This window comes from Toxorhynchites rutilus, chromosome 3 (assembly GCF_029784135.1).
Source record: "Toxorhynchites rutilus septentrionalis strain SRP chromosome 3, ASM2978413v1, whole genome shotgun sequence".
NCBI classification, from domain to species: Eukaryota; Metazoa; Arthropoda; class Insecta; order Diptera; family Culicidae; genus Toxorhynchites; species Toxorhynchites rutilus.
Genome location: NC_073746.1, coordinates 154,382,640 through 154,388,639, shown reverse-complemented (window position 1 = coordinate 154,388,639; position 6,000 = coordinate 154,382,640).

Below are 6,000 nucleotides of genomic sequence, written 5' to 3'. Positions count from 1 at the left end.
AAAACCATCACATGATGATTGATGCATGGACGTAGTAGCTAGAATAACACACTGCCATACAAATGAAACACTAATTTCCGCATTACTCGAGAATTAATCAAGCAAATGAAACTACATGTCATGTCGGCATGTCGAGGTTTTAGGGTGCAATAAATGTGTTTATGGTGGTTAGACACTTCACCCCCTCTTTAAGGGGGAGCTGCCATACAAACGAAACACACATTTCTGCTTTACGCGAGAATTAATCAGACACGTAAAACCAAATTTGGCATATGGTGGTTTTAGGGGACATGAAACGTTTCTATGGTGAATCGACACTTTTCCTCCCTCTCTAAAGGGGGGATGCCATACAAATGAAACAAAAATTTCTGGGGCAAGGGGGCAAGGGGGCAAGAAACAGTTCTAAGGTGGTTCAACACTCCTCGCACCTCTCTAAGGGGAGGCTGCCATAGAAATGAAACATACATTTCTGCATAACTCGAAAACTAATCAAGCAAATGGAACCAAATTTTGCATATGGAGATTTTAGGGAGCAATAAATGTTTTTATGGTGGTTTGACACTCCTTTCTCCTCTCTAAAGAGGAGGGGCTGAGGGTGCTGAACAACTCGAGAATTAATCAAACAAATGGAATTGAACTTAGCATATAGAGGTTATAGGGATCGATAAACGTTTACATGGTGGTTCGACACTCCTCCCTCCTCTCTAAGGGGAGGCTACCATACAAATGAAACTCAAATTTCTGCATAACTCGAAAACTAATCAATCAAATGGAGCCAAATTTGGCATGTGAAGGTTTTTGAGTATGAGAAATGTTTCTATGATGGTATGACACCCATCCCTCCTCTGAAATGGAGAGGGGTCCCGTAAAAATAATACACATATTTCGACCAAACATATTCCAACCAAACAAAATGCACTCCTATATCTTCTTCTATCTTTATAAATAAAAATAGATCACCGAATGTGTTGATAAGAGCAAAACTCGAGAAATCAATTTTCCGATTTAGGGCTGTCTTTATTCCATCATATTTTCTGTATCAAAGTGGTTAAAACATCTTGAACGAGGATTGTATACGAAAATAATCTGATATTATAATGACGAGTTTTTTATAGTAAAAGGTAATTTTAAAGAGTAGATTAGAAAATCAATCAATGAACAGTTCTGCGATTGGACCTATGAACTTGCGCTTAGTAAAAAAAACGTGAATGTGATACCGAAAAATAAATTTTGGGCGGGACGAAGTTTGCCGGGTCAACTAGTCTCATATAAAATGATAGTGAAACCAATGGGTTACTCTGAAGAATCAATTGTGATATTAAATATATAGTTATATCATCAGGGCATTAAGCATTTCAAGATATTATTACGAAGTGTCCACAATATGATTCAAAACGGTACATATAAAAGCAGTAACTGTAGTATTTTTGCAGCTTAGGGTTTCGCTTGTTTAGCATGTTATCCATCCTATATATGCACCAACAAAAACTTCACAACTGAACTTTATGACTTCCGGTTATTATTACTTATCAAAGATGAGAGAGTATGCGGTAATTATCCGAGGAAATGTTTCGAAAATCTTGATGACATAAAGTGAAAATTGCTGAAAATACCGAGAATACCGAATTTAAGAAGTACTTCGAGGATTGGAAGGAGCGTTTAAAAAGATCGAAATAAAAACATCAGTATTAAAGCACGGCATTGTCATATGACACAGTATAAATAAATTATACAGCAAATTTATAATTATATTTTTTCCATTTTTGAAATAATAATATGCTTATATTTCTAGTCTAATCAATCGACTGATAAAAATAATCAATATTAATGTGTCACAATCTTCTAACTATCGATTTCAACTTCTCTCTTTTTCAGACTTTTAATTGCATTTTTCTCATTGATTGTATTCTAATAGTCCTAAATATCCGGACTCTTTTCAAGACAAATAAAATTCTTCGAAAAATCCTACCAGCCGAATTGTATCGATAATAATAATCATCAGCTGACGTACGTAAACTGCTCTCTAGACAAGATAATACCTCCAAAAATTGACCCCTTGGAAGATGCATCGGTTAGTTTTGATAAGCGGACCAGTTTGGCTGGAAATTCTCAACCACGGCAAAATTACCTCTAATTGGCAGCGATCACTCTCTCCTTCTTTTCCGTGTTCCTGTCAGAATGTCAGAATGAAATTCTATGAAAAAAGAAAGATTTTGGATCAGTTTTTGTTCTTTCCCCTACTTCTAGTTCGTTACTCAAAACTTCCGAAAACTTTGCCCAAGCACAACGGTGGACCGTTTAATCCGTAGCCGAATTAAAATCGGCAAGTCACGCAACATTTCCGACGACCACAGGAATGAGTGAGGAACGTGGCTTCGATTCCAGTCAGTCTGTCCAGTTGTGGCCACCTGTGATTGATGACGATCACGGCAAACGCGTCTGCTTTCCGAGAAATCAATCTCGCGAATTCGGGCTGAAATTGTTATGGTACTAAAATAAAGCAGAACTCTATCGAATTTCGGCGCGCAGATTTGGAATACAGAGGCGAAAATGATGAATGTGATTGAAATTGCGCTCTGAATCACTGGGAATAAATCAACTCACATCTGATACTTCGAGGGCTGCCGTCATTATAATTCCTGCCTCCGAATTTCCGATCAAGAGACGATAATTGGAAGGTTTATCTGCAACCCGGAGCTCTGTGGGATTCAACTGAAGAACATTCCCATCATTCCCACAAGGATATCAAAAATACAGGAAGTCGCCGTGAATTATTACATCAATTGTAGAAGAAGCCCAGTTTCGCCGGGATCATTGATTTAATTCCCTATAATTACAAGAACAGAGTTAATCCCAGAGACGAAAATCTTTTGCCAAAGCAAACCTAGAGAAGGTTGCGTTTAATGATAGCCTGGCGCACTACCTGTCCCGATCGATTGGGAAACCTCCCAAAATCGGGTGTTGGCACTTCCGCTGTTGACATTGAGAGCTCTCGAATCAGAACGGCATCCGAAGGCAAACAGTGAAAAATTGAAAGATGTAATTAAAATTATAGACACACTATAATGGAGGCAGACGGCAGGAATGACATTTGGCGTTTTGGAGGAGGATGAATCTCGGATAAAACATAATACGCATGTGCGGGGAAACTTTTATCTATATGATGTGTGGCTAACACAGTATTGGCCGGATAAAACAGACCTTCACTTCGTGAAAGCTCCCGGCTCACGAACGTAGGATGATGTAGATTTCAGTATCCAAAAGTTGCGCAAAAATTTTCCATCATTGAGCAAATCTCAGGCATGTTATTCGGTATTAAAATTACAACCAATTTTATAAGACAAATAATACTACATTACGTAATTCTAGGAACATCAATACCATGTAAAGTTTGCTGGATCGGGAATCTCCGATTTCGCAAATGTGGCAATTAATCCAGACGATCCAGTATGAGATTCGCTATTGCAACACAACACGTCAGAGTAATTTTGCTTATTACTCAGTCTAAAAATTCCACTGACAGCATAATTGATGTGTCAACCAGCCTTCGCGCGAAATGTTATCGCAATCCACCAGAAAACTGGGAGCGTGATAAGTGTCGGGAAATCAAACATCTCCCGCAACACACGGTTGTGAGATTCACATGCTCATCCAGCGTTAATCGTAACCCACAGTAACCGATCATTCGTTTCTCTAAATGGATCGAGGTCTACCGTGATGACGTACAGTGTTGAGACTAACGGCGACTTATTTCAATGACGGCAATCGTCACCGATTTGAAGATCTGCTGGATCCAATTTCTTCTCAGGTGAATATAATAATTCGCGTATCTTTGTATCTATCCACTATTCTGAATTCCAACAACAGCTCTGTCAATTTCATATGGTTCAAAACAAGTAAACGAACTCTCACAATCAACGAATTACTACTAGACAACAGCGAACAGAACTGTTTACGATTAGCATTTTTGGCAAGGTTCTCCTTCCCTGGTAGCTGCACAGTAGTTAATTATTACATTCTTATCAGACGTTAGCTCCGTGCTAAATCTGAACCAGGTCATGAATGTTTTTATGTGTGCTCTATCTTGCCGGCAGGAATGCAGTGGATTAGCATTCTTCTTGTGAATGTCATGTGTGATGGAAAACAAGTTCAGGGTTAAAATGTGCCAAAAAACTCGAGGGGTTGTATCCGAGACACGGCCGCTTAGGACGTAGGGCTACATAATCTTTTAACATAGGACTATGTTTTTGATTTCTATATAGAGGGGTAACTCTACGAAAAATGTAACGATTCATTAAGAGTTTTCAAACGCATATTACTCAGAATCGTTATTGCAACATATGTTGTGTTATATACCATTAGACAGATATATAACTATATAACTGCTTAAGACATAAACAGTGTATATAGTAAAAAAAAAATGTTAACAATTTGGCAATCAAAATGTGTATGATTTTCGATTTTACTAGCCACTCGTTTTCCCCAACAACGCAACGAGCATTCTTTTTGCCTGCATTTCGGCGTTAGCTCACAATGTGATTAGATGCGTATTATGAATTGATCTCGATTTGCAGATAATAGGCATTTATCAGTTGTCAGAATCAATGGAGGGATTATCTAGGAATGATCTTGAAGATGATATTGGATGATTTCACTCTAAACTCCCCAAAGATTCGACGAGAGCCTGGCTCAAAAGGTTAAACGTTGATAGAGATTTTATTAGATTGAAGTTCAGGTTGTTGTCCAATCAATTCGTGCTCAATTCACGTTTTATAGTGTAGGTCTTGCTACTTACAATTTATGGAATTGTGGTCCAGGATGTCATTATATCGAGCATGATATTTGGTTATGTAAAAATTCAAACAATGAATTTAACTGTCTGCTGATTTAATAGTTCGAAAAAATGTACTGATTCTTCCATTTCTTCCAGTACTTCCATTTGAAATATCAAAAAAGTAAAAAATACAGATACAGAACAATACTAATATAAATATAATACAAAAAAAATACAAATACAGAACAATGAAAAAAACTCAATTCAAATGCAATTACTACACAGAATCACAGTCTTATGTCAAGATCTCGTCCGTGCCCCTAGGCCCAGACCCATCAACCTTTTTTTTTAATTTGTTGGCTTTTCATTTCGGATATTATTTGCGAATACGTCGAAATTTCATAAATAACCCTTTAGTAAAAAGTTCCGGGACCCTAAAAATATTTAATGGTTTTACAGAATCATTTCGAGAGGCAACAATTCTTTCTTGCCTTTGCGAGAACAATACACTAATTGGTCATATGCCGCAATTTGTTTCTTTGTATCAATGCACGCATTGCACTATTTAGCGAGAGGCATCTTCCGTGCATCGCCATTCAACAAGCATCAAACACGCATCTAACAGATGCACAAGGATGCAGCGATAAAAACGAAACACCGGGAGAATGACCGTTTATGAAAAATCGTTTCTCGACTCTCGGTCAAAACCGTCAATAAAGCTAGCAGTTTGTTGCATCAGAACAGAGCCGATGCGCACGAGACCAAATACGAATGGCACATGTTCACATGTACAGAAAATGAACAAGTTCGGGAACAAAAAGATTCTGAGAATTTTCCTCAGAGGAGATGCAATACTTATAGGCTAGCGAGAGCTTACTTACTACGCAAGAGTGGATTTTACTTCGCAAATATTCTCTTTTCGCTATCCCCCTTCGTTGTTTCTATTCTAGCAGCTGCATAAGTTATCCGTTATTGAAAGTTCTGTTCGGGAAAGCACACAAATGGACAGAAAAAAGTATGGGAAAATGGGAATGCTTCCAATTTTCATCAATTTAAACCATGTACAAACAATGGGGTTGTAATGTATAGCATAGCAAACAAATCTTAGAAAATTTCCGATTCGATTGGTATGCAAATCGTTAAAATCCGTTCGCAGCAAAAATAGTTACTGACGTTACCTTTATTTCATAAAAACGTGACCTGTTTTCTGATTTGGCACCCTTAAT